Source organism: Lepidochelys kempii, chromosome 14 (assembly GCF_965140285.1).
Source record: "Lepidochelys kempii isolate rLepKem1 chromosome 14, rLepKem1.hap1, whole genome shotgun sequence".
NCBI lineage: Eukaryota > Metazoa > Chordata > Testudines > Cheloniidae > Lepidochelys > Lepidochelys kempii.
In genome coordinates, this window is record NC_136393.1 from 23,543,731 (window position 1) to 23,564,992 (window position 21,262).

General features: G+C 49.7%; 1 long non-coding RNA gene across 1 annotated transcript; it reads left to right on the plus strand.

Moving 5' to 3' along the window:
• The first annotated feature begins 5,587 nt into the window (after positions 1-5,587).
• On the plus strand, positions 5,588-20,855 carry LOC140897821 (uncharacterized). The gene is made up of 3 exons (XR_012154822.2): positions 5,588-6,533; positions 9,850-9,990; positions 15,925-20,855. It is a non-coding gene; the product is annotated as an uncharacterized LOC140897821 (long non-coding RNA).
• Positions 20,856-21,262: the final 407 nt, after the last annotated feature.

A 21,262-nucleotide genomic window follows, 5' to 3' on the forward strand; every position in this document is an offset into this window, starting at 1 on the left:
CAAGTTAGGGGGCCTGGCTCTTTGGCTCCAGAGGTCTGTGTTGTGTCAGCCAAGATGGCAGACATCATACAGGAATGATCCCCATGCACATTTGCACAATTACTTCTTGTGAATATGTGAGGGGACAAATGAATGCATAATCTGCTCTGTAGCCAGGAATTGAGGTTTAAATCCTTCTTATTCCTTCAGCCAGGAAAGATCTGCATCCACCTAGTCAAGTACAATGTTCTTTCCTGTGCAAAACAGGACAGGGAAAGGTCTTAAAAGTCCAAACATTTCCTGGTCCTGCTTATCTCTTTAATGTGGCTCCTAGTCTCAATGACCCCTTGATTTCTCCAGGCATGCTTGTTGGTCTTTCATCCAGTTGGGCAACAGAAACACTATCATGTGACTCGGCGACCAATCACGCAGACTGAATCTTGATTTGTAAATTCTACAGAGGGGCTCTCTGTGACAGGTAGGGCAATTTCCTGCAATGTCCTGGACAAACCTGACTGAATTAAATGTAAGTATGTTAGGAGTTCACTGTATTAATAATGCAGTCGTGGGATTGTATGGAATGTCTCTAGGAGGAAGACGAGATTAATGCAATCTCTGGGAAGTATTGTGCATGTCAGAAGATGTAGCAGACAGGGCTGATGTTTGGGGACAATACCTGTGAAGCGGAATTCCTATGAAGTACTTGTGAAGTGGAGATTGCAAGCTCCTACTTACGGACTCAGTCTTGGAAGCTTCACCCTGAGGAGGGGACCTTTTGTCTGCTGATCCCATGTTACATGAGGACACTGCAAAGACAAACTGTATAAAGAAGGAACTGACTGACTCAGGAGGGTTCTTGTTCTGAACAAAAGAGGTGATGAACTGGTAGCCCCAGAAAACCCCCTGGGTGGGGTTTGAAGGATGCTCACCAGCCAGAGCCCATGTTGGAGTTGGGGTGGTCTCTAGTAAGCTTACTGGCATGCATGTAGGTTCTTTTGTTGTTTTCATGGTTTCTCTGTCATGCTTTTTTCTGTATTGCTTCATTATGAAGCGGGGGAATAGTCCTGCTATTGTGGGGAACTTTCCTGGCTTCTGTACTACCCCACTGAAGTGGGCTAGCAGAAGGATCTGAGTCCTCGCTAGGACAGGGGCTAGGGTGTCCCCACTCTGGGGTACTCTCTCTGCACTGGGCACTTCTCTGACCCACTGACCATTACATACAAGTTAAAGCAAATGCAAGTTATTTAATCAACAATTAATTTTAAAAAGAATAAGGAGAAATGGGAAAGGTTAAAGGAAACACATCACCCCGCTCTGTGGCTGGGAACATCACAAACAGTGTCTCTGGAATGTCAGGGCAGTTCACAGTCTGTTCCTTGTAAGTCCCAGGCCTTCTTCTCAGGCCCTGGCTGTGCTGCAGGGATGCTGTAGGTTGGACACTTCCTCTGGAGGGGCCACACGCTCTCAGGCTCTAAGTGGTAGGACCCTTCTTCCCAGTGTCGCTCCCGCCCTGTCGGGGTTATGATCCACGCCTGGCCTGCAGAGCCTCTTGGCTGAGGCATCTCCCTGTGCTGGGCCCGCTGCCCAGGGTCCCCCTCGGTCTCCTCAGCTGCTCACCACACCCAGCTCCGGACTGCTCCAGCCCCAGCTCCACCACTCTGTCTCAGCACGGCTGCTGCTGCTCTGCCTCCAGCTCCCTGGGCTGCTTCTTTGGCCCCTCTGGCTCTGGTTGCTGCAGCTCTGCTCCCAGGACAGGTCTGCTCTGCAGGCTGCTTCTGTGACTCTGCTCCCAGCACGGACCTGCTTCCTGGGCTGCTTTTCTGGCCCCTCTGGTTCTGGTTGCTGCAGCTCTGCTCCCAGGACAGGGTCTGCTCTCTCTGGGCTGCTTTTCTGGTCCCTCTGGATCTGGCACAGCTCTGCTCCTCAGCTTAGCTTGGGCCCCCACTTTCTCCTTAGCTCGGCCCCACTCTGTCTGACCCAGCCAAATCCAGCTCACATGGAGGACGGGACCTCCCTGGCTTCCTGACTCTCTGATTAGCCTGCCCGCCCTGTCATTCAGGCTGACCTGGAGCACTGGCCTCTTGCCATTATCTCTGTCCCCAGACACAACCCTAGGAACCTCCACCTTGCAGTATCCAGTTATGCCCACTGGACGCTGCAAGCTTATATAACTTCGTCAATTTAACAAAGAAATTGATATGTACCAGGCTTGTTATCCCAAGGAGAGTCTCTGACACACTTCAAACCAAACGCACTGCTTCAGGTAGAATAAACAAACAGATTTATTAACTACAAAAGAAAGATTTTAAGTGATTATAAGTCAAAGCATAACAAGTTAGATTTGGTCAAATGAAATAAAAGCAAAACGCATTCTAAGCTGATCTTAATACTTTTAATGTCCTTAAAAACTTAGATGCTTCTAACCACAGGCTGGATGGTTACTTTTCAGTCAAGCTCTCTCCTTTAATCAGCGCTTCAGTCGTGTGGTGGTGGTGTCTGTAGATGTAGGTGGAAGAGAGAGAGCATGGCACAACGTCTCCCTTTTATCATGTCCTTTCTTTCCTCTTGGTTTTACCCCCCCCCCCAATTCAGAGTAAGGTGAGCAATATCTCATCGCAGTTCCAAACTACCCAAAGGAAGGGGATGACTCCCTCGAGGGTCTAACAGATTCTTTTGTTGCTGCCGAAGCCAGTGTCCATTGTTCCTGTGAGGCTGGGCTGGGTTTGTCCCATCCATGCCCTGATGAGGTGTGAACTGCCTCTCTGTTCTTGGAGAGTTTTTGCATGGGCTTGCTTTAAGCCATGAGGATACCTTTTCAGTCTCATAACTATATACATGAAATTATAACCTATAATATTACTATAACATTACTGTAACAATTACTATAACATCACTATAACAACCATACTCAGTGCATAATGAGCCTTCCAAAGACACCCAACATGACAAACTTTGCATTGGATACCACACAATCATTTTACAAAGATGAACATGGGGGTGCTGGGTGTTCCCCCGAGGTACAGAGTGTCACACCTACACAGTAGGGAGAGAGGGAAGTTTGGGGGTTGGCTGTGAGTCCTGACTATAGGGACAGTCCTGATTTTAACTGTGCAATAAACTATGTCTTTATGGTCTCTTCCTCCCCATGAAAAGTCTGTGGAGAGCACGGGGAGTATCCAAAAATCCCCCTACCCCTACCAGCAGGGGCCCCGTGTATGTGGCTCAGACACACAAGCCCTCGTCTGGCAGCCCCACCTCTCACCAGTAACAAGGATCAACGACCGACCTCAGCCCAGCCTCCCATCACATGGGCTTTGAGAGGCACAAGCAAGCTGTGTCTCGATGCCACACTCAGATACCGTGGTGATGCGTGTGGTAGGGAAACCTAGAGAACAACCCCAGATGTTCAGATCCTACAGTGGTTGGCACAGTGTAAAAGCAGAATAGAAGGAATCTGCAAAGCTCCCCTTCGGTTCGGTGGGGCCAGGATTTCACCCCGGGACTTTGCTCACTGACAAAGGCCGGATGAAGCCAATAGGACTCGGCACTGGAGTAATAGCCCAGATTTAGCAGGGAAAGAGGAGGAAGCCTTCTGCAATCCCAGTGGAGTGCCTGGTAGGACGGAACTGGGCTCAGAGCAGTATTGCCCGAGCCTCTGCTATATCAGTGTTTATTGAAGGCAGTAGCTGGGCAACCCCAACAGGGAAATGCTTTAAAACCCCATTAGTGGGGAGTCAGAGAATCCATTAGGGCAATAAACAGCGGATGAACCTAGCAGCTGCAGCTGTCAGCATTTCCAGTTATATCATCAGTGCAGAGCAAAGGCTTGGTCTTGCTCCCATTCCTCTCTCCTGTCTTATGTCTCACCAGTATTGGACATTCATGGAATATGTAAGCCAAGCAGCTTCCCATCTCCCACGGAGACATGGTGGGTTTCCCTAGCAATGTGACTCCCCCTTGCCACAGCTCTGCAGTTGCCTAGCAATGTCAGATTGCTGCAGGAGAGGACAGGCTGCTCTCCCAGTGAGCAGTGACCTTGGCAAGGTGCTGCAGGGCTCTCCTCGGCCTCTGGAAATCATTACAGGAGGATTTCACACTCCGCTACCTGGCCTTGCAGCTCAAGGGCTCTCTTGAGATGTATGTTCCCATGGAATCTCCATCCCACTGCAAACAGCAAGGAGACCCTGCTCACAGGGAAACTACACAATCACATCTGCAAGACATGAGTCAAATTATCAGAAGTGCCTAAGTCCCATTGAAAGTCAAGGAGACTTGAGCCCCTTAGAAGCTAAGGCCACAGGCATTTAGGCACCTAACGCCCATTGATTTCACTCAAAGTTAGGAGCCTAAATACCTTTGAGCATCTGGGCCAAAGTCATTTAGGCTGGTAAGGTGCTTTTGAAAAAGTTACCAACAATGTTCAAGATGCCAGCTTACTGTGGTACTTGTGGCTGACCTCTCTCTGCCTGACATGGAGGAGGCCCAGGTAAGCAGGGGGCAGAACTGAGTCTGGGGACCCTCCCTGCTGCCTTTCCACCCTTTCCAGCTTTTTAAACATTTAACTTTTCTCTTAGAATTTACTGGCTTTGCAACGTCCCTGGGTTTTTAACCCTGAAGGGTTTTGCTTGCCTCTTGACCTACCACGTGTTTACAACTACCGTAACTGCGACTTAATGGAGTTCTCGGTCTGGGATCATGTAGTATCATCTGCCCAGTTAATAAAGTGCTTGAATCCCTCTCAGATTGAATGAATAAACTCTGAATGTTTTCTCAGGAAGACACCCCCCCCCCCCCTCATTGAAAGTGATTGAATGGAGCCAGCAGCAGATTTATAGCTGAAGACAGGGAACCACTCAAGCCTTTTCTTCTTGAAGTGCAAAAACCAGTTCCCCACTCTGGGCTGATAATAATGACTTACATGGAGGGAGGCTGAAGTTGGCAGATGCTTCAGTAAAGAATGGGGCTTTGCTGGAAACAGAAGTTAAAGTTTCACACACGCAGTTAATAGAGCATTCCAGGAGACCGGAGACCGAGGCCTGAACTGAGCTGAGATTCCTGATCAGCTCCAAGAGATGATGTAATAGTGGGCTAGAATCTGGCTTGTCTGCCACATACCTAATTTTCCCATATAAGGCCAACAAGAGCAATAGGGCTCTGGCAAGCAAATCAATAAAAACAGATGGTGGTCTTCTAATCAGAGATTAGGCACATACCGATCCAGGACAAAAAGACCATCAATCAGACGGGAAGGAGGTATTAATATTTTATATCACATTCCTTAATTCATTCATAGTGGCCCAGAAAAAAAAAGTATAAAACTGCTCTTTTTGTGCTTTGCTCTGGTCTTGATTTAGCAAAGCTGCATTCTTTCTCTGGGGAAAGGGGATGGGGTAGCCACAGGAAATGTGCTGGTGAGCTGATCCTCGTCTTGCTGCTGGGAGAAGAAAGCAAGTGCTGGTCAGAGGGAAAAGAGGCACAAAGAAAATCATTTACATTCCAATGATACAAAATTCACTGGATTCCAAAGTGTGCGTGTGGCGGAGTCATCTGTATCCCAGATGGAGCGCCCCCCCCCCCCCCCCCCCCGCAGGATTACCTTTAACCTTCCCACACATCATTATTATTATTGATTATGTTTATTCCGGCTGTGCCTAGGGGCCATCCAAGAATGGGACGCCATTGTGCTAGGTGCTGCACAAAGACAGAGGAGTAGGTGGTCCCTGTCCTGAACGGTTTACAATGCATCTCTCAGACCCTGTGTCCAGTAACTAGTGTGATAGGATGAAATCGATCAAAGAAAACTCAGGCTGAATATGAAGGGAGCTTTCCAAGCTGAGAGGCTGTGGGGACATTTCAAAGAGAGAAGTGTGAGGAGATCCATTCACTGGGGACATTTCAAACAGCCTTGAACCCTGTTCTGGAGAAAACTTGGGACATGATCCTTACTGGTCCCTAGGGGATGGGCTACATATGGCCAAAGAGATCCCTCCCTGTGCTCATTTCTATCACTCTGTGATGCTTCTCTGGGGAACTGGACAGGACTCCCTTTGCAGCCCATCAACAAAGAAAGCTAGTGTTTGTGGAATACTTCACATCTGCACCGCACTGCACAAATGCTGGAGTAACCCACCGTGCCTCTCCGAGGTAGGGGAGCCAGTCATGGAGAGGTTAAATGAGGCCAGAGGCTCTCTGGGAATCAGTGTCAGAGCAGATCTCAGGGGTTCCTGGCACTCAGGCTCACCCCACCTCTTTAGTTGTTGAGGAAATTTGCCCCCTGTTAATAATTCCTGGCCCTTCTGCAGTGTTTTTCCACCAGTAGGTCCAAAAGGAGGTCTCTTTACCAAGGAGGTCAGCACAGATTTTACAGATGGGGAAACTGAGGCACAGATCGGTTAAGTGACTTGTCGGAGGTCATCAAGCAGGCCAGGGGTGGAACCAGGAACAGAAACCAGGCTGCTTTCTCTCCTAGGCTGTCCTGCAGAGGTGTCAGGTGCCTGGTGGGACAGGAACTCTCACATGGTGGATATTTGGCCTTCCCTCCTAAACCAGAGCAGGTAATCTTTCTATATTATTGCATACACCAAATGCAGACAGATGGGGCTATGTACCACATTATTATATGAGATGTAGCAAGAGCTCTGCGTGTCTTATGGGGACTCGGAATAGATGGGACCTATGAAAATAACCATGATCCTGATCCTGCAATCCCTTAATCCCATAGAATCACAGGACTGGAAGGGACCTCCAGACCCCCATCCCCCATTCAGTCCAAGGCCCCACCCCCACTCCACCCTTTCTCCCAAGGCCCCGCCCCACCTCTTTGTGCTCCCACTCCATTCCTGCCCCTCCTCTTCCCGCCCCCTCCCCCGAGTGCACCCTGTCCTGCTCCTCCCCCTCCCTCCCAGCACCTCCTGCATGCTGGGGAACAGCTGTCCTGCGGCATGCAGGAGGCACTGGGAGGGAGGGGGAGGAGTTGATCAGCAGAGCCCACAGCCCCAGACATGATTCAGCCCCCTACCTCGAGTGTGCCCTCTCCCCGCTCCTCCCCCTCCCTCCCAGCACCTCCTGCATGCTGCTGAACAGCTGTTCCCTGGTGTGCAGGAGGTGCTGGAAGGCTGGGGGAGGAGTTGATCAGCGGGGCCCGAGGACCCCCTGGAGTACCCCCATGGACCCCCAGGAGTCCATGGATCCCCGTTTGAGAAACACTGATCTAGACCATCCCTGACAGGTAATACCATCTTACCTGCTTTTAAAATCCTCCAATGATGGAGTTTCCACAACCTCCCTAGGCAATTTATTCCAGTGCTTAACCACCCTGACAGTTAGGAAGTTTTGCCTAATGTCCAACCTAAACCACCCTTGCTGCAATTTAAGCCCACTGCTTCTTGTCCTAGACTCAGAGGTTAGGGAGAATGATTTTTCTCTCCCTCCTCCTTGTAACAACCTTTTATGTACTTGAACAGTCCTTGCTGCCCCATTGAGTGCTGGCAGAGCTGTGAGTCTCACCTCCTTTGACAATCAGACCCAAAGTACCTCAAGCTGGAGGCCCCAAATCAGATGCCCGAGTTGGGAAACATAGGCCTGAACGTCTCTGTGCCCCATTTTACCTCTCTATCAAATGGGGATAACAATGCCAACAGGCCACCGGACTCAAAGTCCACAGAACTCAGGGGAAAGACTCCCATTGATTTCAAGAGACTTGGGATCAGGAGCCTGGCACAGGGGGTGTTGTGAGGGTTAAGTAACATACATACAGTGCCAAGTGCAATAGGTGTGCCATGTATTGGCATTAATGCCTTTCAGGAGTGGCTGAGAACATTTGGCCTTAGAGTTTCTGCTGCCCTGAGACCTGCGGTTTTGGCACATAGCACAACTTGTCATGCTCTCCTGCTTCCCTGCCAGCATACAGACCCGCTCATAAGGGGTGCAAGAGTATTATCAGCAGACTGCTTGAAGTTCAAGTGAATGACTGAGCACATTTTTCAGATAGAAATTACCCTATTAAAATTAACCAGCCCTATAAAAATATAATAGGCTAGTCTCTCGAGGGGACTGTTCACAGAAGTGAAGTACAATGTGACAGAGAATAAGAGACAAGCACCCTGATTAGATCTTAAAATAGACCAGAGCCTGACATCTGAGATGAAGAAGTGGATGGACAGTTTCCACCTCCCGGTAACCTCAAGCCAGTGAAGCCACAGTATGACTTGGAGCCTCACTGAGCTGCAGGGATGGCACGCTGCCTGCTGGCATCACAATGGGGTATTGTACTACGGGAAGGGCGAGCCCTGTCAATGAAACAGAAAACAGCAACAGTGCTTTGAATGTGTCTGGGCTTTTCAAGGAACCTAAAGGAGTTAAATACTGTTGAATTTCAATGGAAATTGGGTGCCTGACTCTCATAGGTTCTGTTTCAGAGTAACAGCCGTGTTACCCGTATTTGCAAAAAGAAAAGGAGTACTTGTGGCACCTTAGAGACTAACCAATTTATTTGAGCATGAGCTTTCGTGAGCTACAGCTCACTTCATCGGATGCATACCGTGGAAACTGCAGTAGACATTATATACACACAGAGACCATGAAACAATACCCCCTCCCACCCCACTGTCCTGCTGGTAATAGCTTATCTAAAGTGATCACTCTCCTTACAATGTGTATGATAATCAAGCTGGGCCATTTCCAGCACAAATCCAGGTTTTCTTACCCTCCGCCCCGCCCCACACAAACTCACTCTCCTGCTGGTAATAGCCCATCCAAAGTGACCACTCTCTTTACACATTGTAAAGAGAGTGGTCACTTTGGATGGGCTATTACCAGCAGGAGAGTGAGTTTGTGTGGGGGGTTGGGGGGGGCGGAGGGTGAGAAAACTTGGATTTGTGCTGGAAATGGCCCAACTTGATTATCATACACATTGTAAGGAGAGTGATCACTTTAGATAAGTTTCAGAGTAACAGCCGTGTTAGTCTGTATTCGCAAAAAGAAAAGGAGTACTTGTGGCACCTTAGAGACTAACCAATTTATTTGAGCATGAGCTTTCGTGAGCTAAAGCTCACTTCATCGGATGCATGCCGTGGAAACTGCAGCAGACTTTATTTATACACAGAGAATATGAAAAAATACCTCCTCCCACCCCACTGTCCTGCTGGTAATAGCTTATCTAAAGTGATCATCAGGTGGGCCATTTCCAGCACAAATCCAGGTTTTCTCACCCTCCACCCCCCCCACACAAATTCACTCTCCTGCTGGTGATAGCCCATCCAAAGTGACAACTCTTTACACAATGTGCATGATAATAAAGTTGGGCCATTTCCTTCACAAATCCAGGTTCTCTCACCCCCCTCCCAAAAACCACACACACAAACTCACTATCCTGCTGGTAATAGTTCATCCAAAGTGACCATTCTCCCTACAATGTGCATAATTAAGGTGGGCCATTTCCAGCACAAATCCAGGTTTTCTTACATCCCCCCCACCCCCATACACACACAAACTCACTCTCCTGCTGGTAATAGCTCATCACTTTATCACTTTAGATAAGCTATTACCAGCAGGAGAGTGGGGTGGGAGGAGGGATTGTTTCATGGTCTCTGTGTATATAATGTCTTCTGCAGTTTCCACAGTATGCATCCGATGAAGTGAGCTGTAGCTCACGAAAGCTTATGCTCAAATAAATTGGTTAGTCTCTAAGGTGCCATAGGTTCTGTTGAAATCTCTTGTACATGTCACCCAAAATTGGACCAGCTAGTAAGCTTAGGGAGGACTTATGACCCACCAGAGTTTGGCAGAAAACAGCACGATTATTATACTGATAGCTAAGCTCAAAACAAGGGGGATGAGGTCACACTCACACTCGCATACTCATGCTCCCAGGACAGGCACGGCACTGGAGATGTCAGGATCCTTCAAGGGAAGCGTCCCACAGTGCAGCGATGGACGGTGAGGAAGTCTTCCCAAGGCATGATGGAATGCAATGCGGTGAACCACTGGCCAGGCAAAGGGCCTTCACGGGAGGTACAAGCTTGTGAGTGCACTGCTCAGCACATGGCCCCTTCCCCTTTTCAGGACCTGCTCCTCATGGCCTGCGACTAGAGATGACTTGGCCGCATTTGGTTGGTCACACTCCACCTCCGGCAGTGTCCATGCATTGGGCATGTGATCACTGCCTAATCAGAGTCCCAGACACCTTGTCTACCTGGGAGCTCTTCTGATCTTCCAGCTGCTCAACAGCCCGTTCATCCCACAAGTATTCCAGGAAGGAGTGGGAGGGGGAAAGCCACTTCACAGGTATTCAAGGAGGGAGAGGAGACAAAAGAAGGGGGGGAAGGTGTAACAGACCTTTTGAACGTACAGGTTATAAAGAGCATACAGATCACTGCTGCTCCTACAACAATGCAGAGGACTAAACAGATGTGGGATAAAATTTTCAAAAGCATGTAAGTGACAGAGAAGCATGAGCCCCACTGAAGGTCACTCTGAGCAAAGGCAAAAGGGTTTAGGCTCCTGCATCACTTAGGTGCTTCTGAAAATGTTCTCTTTCTGTTAACATCAAACTCAGATTCAGGCAGAAGTGTCACTAAGAACCACAGAGATCCTCAGCCAGGGACGTGTTTTAACAGCCCAGGGTTCATGTTCACCATGGATGCTGTTTGCTTGCTACACTTCACTCAGTGGAACTTTCCAGGCCAGTTTTGTCTCTGCCTCACACCAGTGTAAATCCAGGGTAGCCGTCGAGATTTCAGCAGATTTACACCAGTGTCCCCCAACCCGGAATTGGTCCCTGGTTCTCATGCACTAGCACAAGCCCTTCTGCGTACTAGAGCACTTGTGCTAACACTGGACATCATCAGTCAGCAAAGCAAGGCCTCATCCCATGAAGTGCTGAGCAACCTCAGTGCCCAGGGTGGATAATATAAACCGTGACCAGCCAGCCCCGAGCAGATTTGGGCCCTTGGGGTACGTCTACGATGCACTAAAACACCCACGTCTGGGCCGGGTCAGTTGACTCATCAGCCGTGGGGCTGTTTTACTGGGGTGTAGACATTCAGACTCGGGCTGGAGTCTGGGCTCTGGGATCCTGTGAGGTCAGAGGGTCCCAGAGCCCAGGCTCTAGCCCGAGCTCGAATGTCTACACTGCAATCTGACAGCCCTGCAGTCCAAGCCCCATGAGACCAAGTCAGCTGACTGGGGCCAGCTGTGGGGGTTTATTGCAGTGTAAACATACCTTTAGAGGACAAGGGAGAAGCAAGTACAACCCATCTCCTCTCCATGTGGCACTCTGTCCCCCTCTCATGGTGGCTTGGCCCCAAGGCTGCTACCTCACCAAAGATATCCTATTCCTTTATTGGATGTGCATTGGTTATGTACAATTATTTCACCGGTGAGCCCAAACCTGCCTCAGAACCAGACCCCCAGGCTTTGTGGGCGTCTGAACTTCATCCCAGATCCAGATCTTGCAGGTGACTCTATCCACCCTTATGGGAATCCAGGTTGAGTGCTTGGCCTTTCCCCATGGAGTCTGTTGTGTCATCACCCCAAGGTTTAGCCTTGAGGAAGCAGCATGGTTCCATTGAAAGGGAACTGGACAGGGAGGTATGAGGTCTGGGTTCTGCCCTGGCTCTGCTACTGCCAGCTGTGTGATGCTGGGCAAGTGCCTCTTCCCCCCCCACACACACACACACAGACAACCACACACCTTTGTAAGGCCTTAGGGGCAGGGACTGTCACTCACTATGCATATGCAGGACCCAGCATGATAGGGCCCTGATCTCAGGTGGGGCCTCTAGGTGCTACCATAATGCAGACAATGCTATCAGAGCATCCTGGATAACATAGCCATCTATTTGGAGTGGTCACAGACATAGGCGCCAACTTCCCCACTTTTCCGTGAGTGCTTGACCCCCCTACAGCCCCCGGCCCCACCCCCACTCCACCCCTTCCATGAGGCCCTGGCCCTGCCCTGCCCCTTCCCACTCCTGCCCCGCCCCCATTCCAACCCCTTCCCCAAAGTCCCCGCCCCAACTCCGCCCCCTCCCTGCCCCTATTCCAACTCCTTCACCAAATCCCCCCAGCGGCCCTGCCTCCTCGAGCGCACCACATTCCCACTCCTACCGCCCTCCCGGAGCTGCTAACACCGCCAAACAGCTGTTTGGCAGTGGCTGGGAGGTAGGCAGAGGAGCTGGGACGCGGCACGCTCAGGTTGGGAGGAGGAGGTGGGGCGAGGGGTGAGGGGAGCTTGGCTGCCAGTGGGTGCAGAGCACCCACTAATTTTTCCCCGTGGGTGCTCCAGCCCCGGAACACCCACAAAGTGGGCGCCTATGGCCACAGCTGTCCTGCAGTCAGTCCATTAACCTTGTGGTTTGACATGAGGAAATGGGTCACATTTTCAAACACACCTAAGGGACGGAGGAGCCTCATTTCCATTTTCAAAAGTGACTTAGACACTTGGGAGCCTCACTGAAAGTCACTTGAAAATGAGACTGAGGGCTAGTCCACACTGGCAATGCTAAAGTGCTGCCATGGCAGCACTTTAACCTGGCTTGTGTAGTCGTGGCAGAGTGCTGGGAGAGAGCTCTCCCAGCGCTCTAAAAAAATCCACCTCCACGAGGCGCATGGCTCCCAGCGCGTCTGCACTGTCTACACCGGCGCTTTACAGAGCTGAGACTTGCTGTGCTCAGGGGGGTGTTTTTTCACACTCCATAGCGAGAACGTTGCAGTGCTGTAAAGTGCCAGTGTAGACAAGCCCTTAGGTTCCAAAGTCTCTTTAGGGTCTGTCACGTTGCAGCTGATAGCGAGCCTCCCAGCCTGGAGGGACAGACTTGCAGTGGTGTGGCTTGAGCTAGCAACAGACAGGGCAATTTTCTGCAATAGCCTAGTCAGACCTTAGGGAATTAAGTTCACAGATCTCAGGAGTTCATCATATTAAACATGCAAATGTTTCTGTATGCGGGTGAAATGTATGTAACTTCTTTAGGAGACAGCATGGCTAATGTAACCCCTAGGAAGTGTTATGAGCTTCAAAGGACTCTTTGTAATAAGGGGCTAGACAAAGTAGGGGGATTCCTAGGAAGTCCTTGGGAGGAAGGGAATGCAAATGACCTACCCCTGGATCCAGCCTTCCAAAGCCAGTCTTCAGCAGGATCCCACTGTCTGGCTGATTACCTATTCACAGGTTTCAGAGTAACAGCCGTGTTAGTCTGTATTCGCAAAAAGAAAAGGAGTACTTGTGGCACCTTAGAGACTAATAAATTGGTTAGTCTCTAAGGTGCCACAAGTACTCCTTTTCTTTTTACCTATTCACAGTATCTTTAATGACCCAAACTGGATAAAGGAGTGATTCTCAGGGTATGTCTACACAGCAAAGAAAAACCCACAGCTGTCCTGCACCGGCTCGGGCTCGTGGGGCTCAGTCTGTGGGGCTATTTCATTGCTGTGTAAAATTCTAGACTCAGCCTGGAGCCCAAGCCCTGGGACCCTCCCAACTCACAAGGTCCTAGAGCACAAACCTGGAAGTCTACACAGCAGTGAAAGCACTCCGTAGCCCGAGTCCTGCAAGCCTAGGTCACTGGGCACAGGCCAGCCGCGTGTTTTTCTTTGCTATTTAGACATATCCTCAGAGTCTTGAGGGTTCTGAGCAAAAGTTATTATGAATTTGTAGCCACAGGAAAAGCCTGGATGGGGCTGGAAGGGCTGTGCACCAGCCAGACCCCTTGTCAGAGTTGGGTGGGGTGATCTCTGGTGAGCTTATTAGTGTGTGTGCGGGTTATCTTATTGTTTTAATATGTTGTCTCTGTAATGCAAACCTTAAGAAAAAATGTGCTTGCTTAGAAAGAGCTGTGCAGTAACCTAACTGTGGCAATTGCAGTGGGTGCCTTCTGGGAGGAGAAAAGTAGAGCAGGCCGTCTCAGGCCGTCTGACTGTGCTGGGGAGCTCATTCAGGGCTGGAAACAGGACACTTGGTTCTGTTCCTGACTCTGCCATAGACTCATTATGCGTAACTCACTAAGGCAAGGCCTGTCTGTGCCTCACTTTCCCCATCTGCAAAAGGAGACTAATATCTAAGACACGGGGCAGGTTTTGAGATTTAACCAGTGAGTCACGTGTGTAGAGTGCTTGTAGACCCAGGGATGGAAGGCATTGCAGAGATTGGAGGATGATTCTGAGTCATCCTTGGCACACTTTTCTCTCCTGTATTGACCAATAAGGGACTTTGGAATTAAATATTCAAGATAGACTTTATAGCGGTCCAGGCAACAGGTCACATCCTGAAGCTTTACTCATTTGCTGCCCAAGCAAAAATCCCAGGCAACAGGTCACATCCTGAAGCTTTACTCGTTTGCTGCCCAAGCAAAAATCCTTTTGGCTTTGTAGTGAGGTGGCCGCCCCACTCCTATACTAGAGGGGGCTCCAGCAGGCCAGAGGGGTGGTGTGGGTGGGCGGCCAATCAGAGAAGGCCTGCTACGGAGCCAATCAGAGGCTGAGTAAGAGATAGCCAATCAGGGCCAGGCTCAGCCCTATATAAAGGCGGCCCAGGAAGGGAGCAGGCAGTCTCTTCCAGGCTTTCAGAGGGTGAAGGTCTGCATCTTGTGAGGGGATCAGGACAGGACAGGACAGGACAGGACAGGACAGGACAGGACAGGACAGGACAGCAGAAGGAACTTCAGCCCGGTATCTGCCAGGCTGCAGGCCCTGAGGGAAGGGCTGGGTTGGGCTGGGCTGGTGCAAAGGGGATGAAGGGGAAGTGACCCAGGGAGAGAGGCGGACAAGGGGAGAGAAGGAGGGCAGGAAGGCTGCTGCCAAAGGGTCCCTGGGTCGGGACCCAGAGTAGAGGACAGGCCTAGGTTCCCCCTACTTCCCCCTTGTACATACACCCAGCCGTTGGATGTGGTGATAGAGGACTGTACCGGACCCCTGGCAAAAGGGGTTAGCTTTTGGGGTGTGGTTGGCCTCTGTGGCTGGGTGAAGTGAAAGACTGCTGATAACCACCCCCCTCCCCTATAAGGGGGTGAATGAGGACTAGGGGGCACTGCTGGAGAGCAGTGTCTTGAAGAGGATGCCACAAGAAGGGAGCAACATGGGTCCAGGCGCCAAGAGAGGGTGAGAGATGGATGGGACACCACCAGTGGAGGGAGCTCCACACTGGACTGAGCTAATTCCCTGACGAGTCAGCTTTGAGTGGTGGTGAGTCCCAATCCCTTTACAGGCTTCAATTGGAGTTTGACCTGAGTGAGGACTGGCTGTGAACTGGGCAAAGACCTTGGGTTTTGCTCAGTGAATAAAAGTATGTCCCAAAGCTGCAAGGAGCCGAGCACCATTGACTCAACGTGCACGCTGAGCCAAAGGGAGATGACAGTGCAAAACCTGTTCCAGGCATGGAAACATAGCTAATAATCACATCTGGTTCCTAGAGATCAGCCCAAGGAAGGGAGGTCTCCTTCCTAAGCCCCACCCCACTGTATCCCAGCCAGGAGAACAGAAAGGCAGGAGGATCATAACTAAAAGAGCCCTTTGAAGGTCATGTTTGTTCTTCCTTTTGTGTTCTCAGTCAAATGAAGGGAGTGAGGAAATTATTCCTGGGCTGAGTAGCTGCCAATGTCTCGGGGAACCAGACAGCCAAGCAGGGCACCATGGCTTTGATCCAAAGCCCACTGAATTCCTTGTGTGCTGTGGATCAGACCCCCTGAGCAAGGAATCCACCCCCACACTGACCTTCTTCAAGGGTGGGAACAGGCACACATCTGATGAACAAGTGTAATCCGCATGCAAAGTAGGCTCTCACATACATGTGATAGGTCAGCTCTCCAGGACATGGGATATAACTTACATCTGTCACGGGCTTAGGGGCAATTCAGTCAATCCTGCTGCCATGCAGAGGGAAGGAGTGTGACCTTTCTCCAGACTGTTGCTGAAATTCTTGTGGCAGGTTGACTATTGTGTCGTATCTTTCAGAGTCCGAGGTTCCAAAGCCAATGGCTCAACAAGCTGACACTGTTAAGGCACACTACCTCCAGAGCCAACAGCACACAAGGAAGTGATGTGGTCAGCATTGTATCCCACCACCTGTACTGCCCGAGCCCCATGGGTCAGGTACCTATGTTATAGGTAGGAGAACTGGAGGTGGCCTTTCAGTATGAGATCAAGCAAGACCCAGACCCACAACCTTCAGGACTGTAGTCAAGCACCTTAATCGCCTAGCCACCATGCCTCTTTCCAGAGCTGTAAATTAATGAAATGCTGTCGAATGTGTCCTGAGGTTACCTGGTTTGGAGCAGGTCACAGCAGAGTGACTGAGGAGGTTCCATCAGGTTGCCGGTAATTCTCCTTTGGATCACACACTCTCCTCAGCATGTAGCTTCATAAAGCTGTTGAACAAACAGCCTTCTTTCAGAATATGAGATCTATGCTGCGAATTCAGAGATGTTTGACAAAAGCCTCATTAATGACAACAGCCATTCTCTATAACTTTCTTGCTGCAAGATGTGTGCAGGTGTGATCAGACATCCCCTTGTTGCGTGAGAACAGCATGTCAGCTGGCTCTCGTCACATTGCAGAGGCTTTGCTGGGCTATGCTTAAGACCCTTAGTTTTAAGTTTTTACTGATTTTTACCAAAAATGTCCTGGATTTTACAAAAGCCATCATTCAATTTTTACTGATTTTTGCCTGAATTTTGGGAATGCCAGAACTCCCTGGACCCAGTTCCTGCTCTGGGCAGAAAGATGTTACTGAGCCAGAAGTTCTTCTTCCAGAGCATGGAGCCCGGGCCAGAAGTACTGGAATGACTCAAGCACTGGCATATATACTGTTGTTAATCCCATACTCACCATATACACATTACCAGCTTTACAGATACAGTAATGTGGATAATTATTAGCATTCAAAGCAAATAAAAACTAGTGAGCTACTTTTTGTACTGTAATGGGTTGGAAACGAAAAACTGTATCTGATTACATTTCAGAACATACAAGTTTTTTTGTTGTTGTTGTAATAAACACTGATAAATCCCCAGGAAATGTTAAGCCCAATAAAAAGTGCAAACAAGGGGCTTTAGATGTGCTGTCCCAGACCAGGTATGCCTGGGGAAGGTGGGAGGCGACAAGGATGGGAGCGAATGAAAGCTCAGATCATTTGCCAGGAGACAATATTTGCCTTGTATCACTTAAAGATTCACAGTTCACTATGCTCTCCAGCCTGATTCTCAGAGGAGCTCAGTGCATTGCGTAGTGGGTCAGGGAAGACCAAGGTTGCTTTGTGCTGACTTTGCAGCTTTCTGGATTCTGGAAACAACCAAGGACTATTTCAGTCCTGAGCAGCCCTGTGGTCCCTTGCAGCAGCCCGAAATAGCTAGAGTGTAGCGCACGCGGAGTGCAACTCCCCCGCCTCCCCCCCAACACAACACGCTCCTACACAGAGCCTGGCAAGGGATTGACAGTGTAGGTCAATTCTTCCAGCCCTGTGCCATCCAGGGCAACCTGCTGCGTCTAGGAGGTTCCCAGGAGACCACTTCCAGTAGATTTATGTCCTCTGCATACCAGCTCCACCAGCATAAGAGGCCATCAGAATAGGGCCTGACCTTCCGTGGCCTCCTGCCACTGGAGACAGCCTCCTGAGCATCCCCAGTGAAATGACTCCACAAAGGATTGTCTGCAGCAACTGACTAGGAGCACAGAATACACAGAAATGATCCTGATGTCTCTGCTGGACAAAGCTGGGCAAAATTCTCCCTCAAAATGTTTTCTTGTTGGCAAATGGCTTTTAGACTTGGACATCTGATCTGGAAAAAGCCCTGGTTTTCCTCAAAAGTTTTGGGGGTTTTGTCAAATCCTTCCCCCGAACCCAATTTCTTTTCATCTTTCAGCATTTTTTCAGTTAAAAAACACACACATGTTCACTTCTCTTATGAAAAAATGTGATGAAAACTTAAAGTTTCTGTTGAAAATGTTCACAGAAAAAAAATCATTCCCCAAGCAGGGCTGCGGCTGACACAGCTGGCTTTGAACATAAAATCCCCAAGACCCTTAACAATTCAGAGAGGACAAGGTAGCTAGGGTGACTGTTGATGGGACGCAGGGTCCTTCAGCTCCAGGTCATCAGTTTAGCCAGTAGTAACCAAAAGCCCTGTTCATTGTTATTATTGAGGCCCTGTTGTGTCAGGCGCTGTACGTACACATAGCAAGAAGACAGTCCCTGTCCCAAAGAGTCCTTAGACAAGGCAGAGCCATGCCCATTTGATGATGAGGCACAGAGAGATTTGCATAGCATCACAGAGGAAAGCTGTGACAGAGCCGGGCACTGAACCGAGATCTGCTGAGTCCCAGTGCAGAGCCTTAGACATACCGCAGTCCTACTTCTCCAGCCACTCTGTCATGGCCTGTGTGAAATGACTAGATGGTGGCTGCCCAACCCTCAGCAGTCAGGTGCCCTCATGGGAAAGAAACGAGGTTCACAATCAGGACTAACTGGGCTCCTCTTTGGCATTCTCAGGCCCCTGCCTGAACAGAGAGGGGGATTAAATGATACCATCGCCCCCAAGGGGCAGTCGCTCCAAGCCAGTATGGGAGGGGGCATACTGGCATGGCGAGGGGGGAAGCTTACGCCTGCAGTGCCTGTGGTCTGAACAAACAGAGCGGGTCGCTCTTCCAAGCGCTTAACTGAGCACTTTAAGATGAAGAACCCTCGACAATTCTCTGTAACACCGCAAGCCTCCAACATTCAGTATACAGGCAACAAACACTCCTGTGTGTAGGGAGACGCCAACCCCAGCAGGCTGGCTGTGGCCTCGCACGATGCATCACTCCTGCTTCCGAGCTGAACTTTGAAGTATGTGCTGCATCAGCCGGGTGCTGTCTCTCTGCATGGAAGGGTGAAATCCCCCCCCGCCCCCCGAAAGCTCTCTTGAATGGGCTTTCATTCAGCAGGATTTCTGCTGATGGGCTCAGAAAGGTTGAGCATCCCATCTTGATTAGTTACAGACTTTCTTCAGCATCCCACCTTTCCCAGAGTAAGAGGAGGCCTCTCCACAGTTCTTAGCAGCCTCAGCTGTATGCTTCACTCTGGGCCTTTCTGGTGAATGCAGGCCAGTCTGCTGTTATCCCTCCTCTTTTGTCTGATGGGGGATGGTGGCTGCTGTGAATCTCATACCGTGACGGGGCCCAGAACTGCAGCCATAAGTGGCGAGAGGGAAAACACTGACCCGTGTCCAGCCTGTGGGAGGAGTTCTGGGGTTCTAGAGAACCTGGAGTAGCACAAAGAAACAGACAGGTAAGCTGCTTCCCTTGAGGCTCAGCCAAAGTAAATGGCCATGAGTCCATATGGCAGAATTCACACCCACACACCTCTCAGCTGTCCTTCCTTTCCTTTCCAAGGATGGGCCTTATTTTAGACCATGGAATGTGCTCCATCAGAGCACAGATTTGTTAACCTGAGCGCACTGCAAAATCTCTCTCCCCTGGTTGGGTACATCCTCACTGCTGAGTTAACCCAGGCTCAACCTCCTTCACCATCCACACAGAAAACCCTCTAAGTGGCTTTGGAGGTGCTTTAAGGCTGACTTAGCTGACGTGGCTGCAGGAGGTGGGTTAGAGCCAGCACTACATATTTACTTGGACTGGAACCCATCAACTTTGCAGTGAGGACTGCTGAGCGTCTTCTGATGCTTTCCCACAAGTCCCCGCAAAGGGCAGACAAGTTCTCCCACAACTGACTGGGAAAGAATCCGAGAGTGTCTTACCACAAAGCAGTATGAAATATGCTCCTGACACTTGTGCCCATGCAGAAACAATGAGGACACAATAATTCAGATAGGGCTTTCCAATGGGGATGCTCACACCCAGGGTAGGCCAACCCCGGTGTGTGATCCAAGCACCAATCACCCAGGCTAACTTTATAAATGAAAACGTGTCCCTGGTTAAGGTTGTGGAGGAGTTAATTGGGGCAGCGCTTATTTGCCAGCCCCCATATTGGCCAACACACTGGGGACTGAACCAGGAACCTCAAGAGCTAAAAGCGTGAACTATTAAAGCTTGCACTAACGCTCCCAAGCCATGGGTATGACACCCTCATAGCCTCTGGAGATCAGGCTTGGAGGGGGACCTGTAACACACACACTCACCAGTGGGTTATACTTTGTCTATACATATGTTATAATTTTACATCAGTGTGATAGGCACCCAGAGCACTGGGTTGGTGTGGCACTCTGTACCTCAAAGTAGTAGCCTGAAACCCCCATATTCACCACTGTCATATAATTATGATCTGTTTTGTACAATGCATGCCTTTTGAGGTATCATTTGAAAAGCCTTGATCTGTTGAACATTAATATCCTCTTGGATTGTATGTGCTGTCATTGTATGTGAAGCTATGAAGCATTTCTATATGTTTTACTGAAATATGTTGTGAGGTTGGGAGACTCCCACTGCCAACCTTTCAATTGCAACAAAGGAGAAGCCAGACGTGTGCTGTTGGCCCATTAAAGGGAATCCACTCTCCCAGTGGCCAGCCCAGAGACTTCTGAGAGAGAGCACATATGCAATGGAGACTCCTTGACCAATGGGGACTGCCTGATCCACACGTCACAGCAAAGATCTTCCCAGCAAGCTGGAAGAAAATATAAAAGAGAGAAAGTGACATCATCACTTGGCCTCGCTTTCCCTCCCTGGAAGAAAAAGACTTTGAACTGGGGAAGTGAGGTCCCAGGCTGGAAAAGAGTCCTGGTCTGCATATTGAGGAACTGTAACTTGCTTGTACCATCTATCAGGGTGAGACACTGCTTGATTCAAATCCTGCTTAGTTTGTAGAACTTAGGCTGCAAATGTATTTGTATTTCTTAAGTAACCAACTTTGATCTCTACGCTTGTTACTTATAATCACTTAAAATCTATCTTTCTGTAGTTAATAAAGCTGTTTGATATTTTACATAAAACAGTGTGTTTTGGTTAAAGTGCTCGGGGAATCTCAGCTCAGTTTACAAAGGCTGGTGTGTGTCAACTCCATATTGAGGGAGGGGCAAAGAGGATAATGAACTTACACGGGCCAGGCTTCAGACCAGTGCAAGACGGTACAGTTGTGGCGTGCGAGTCTGAGGAGCTGGGGGGAACTGGCTGCAGCTTCTCTGTTGATGGTTCATGAGTGGCTGGGGAAAGCATTCATGTAACTCAGTTGGGTGTGTCCCTGCCTGTGGATGTCTGTGTAAGTGCAGGATCTGCCAAAGGTTTGTAGTTTGATGTCAGCATCGCAGTGTGAGAGGTAACCGTGGTTGATAGGTTTGGGAGGGCTCAGAGGTCCCACAGT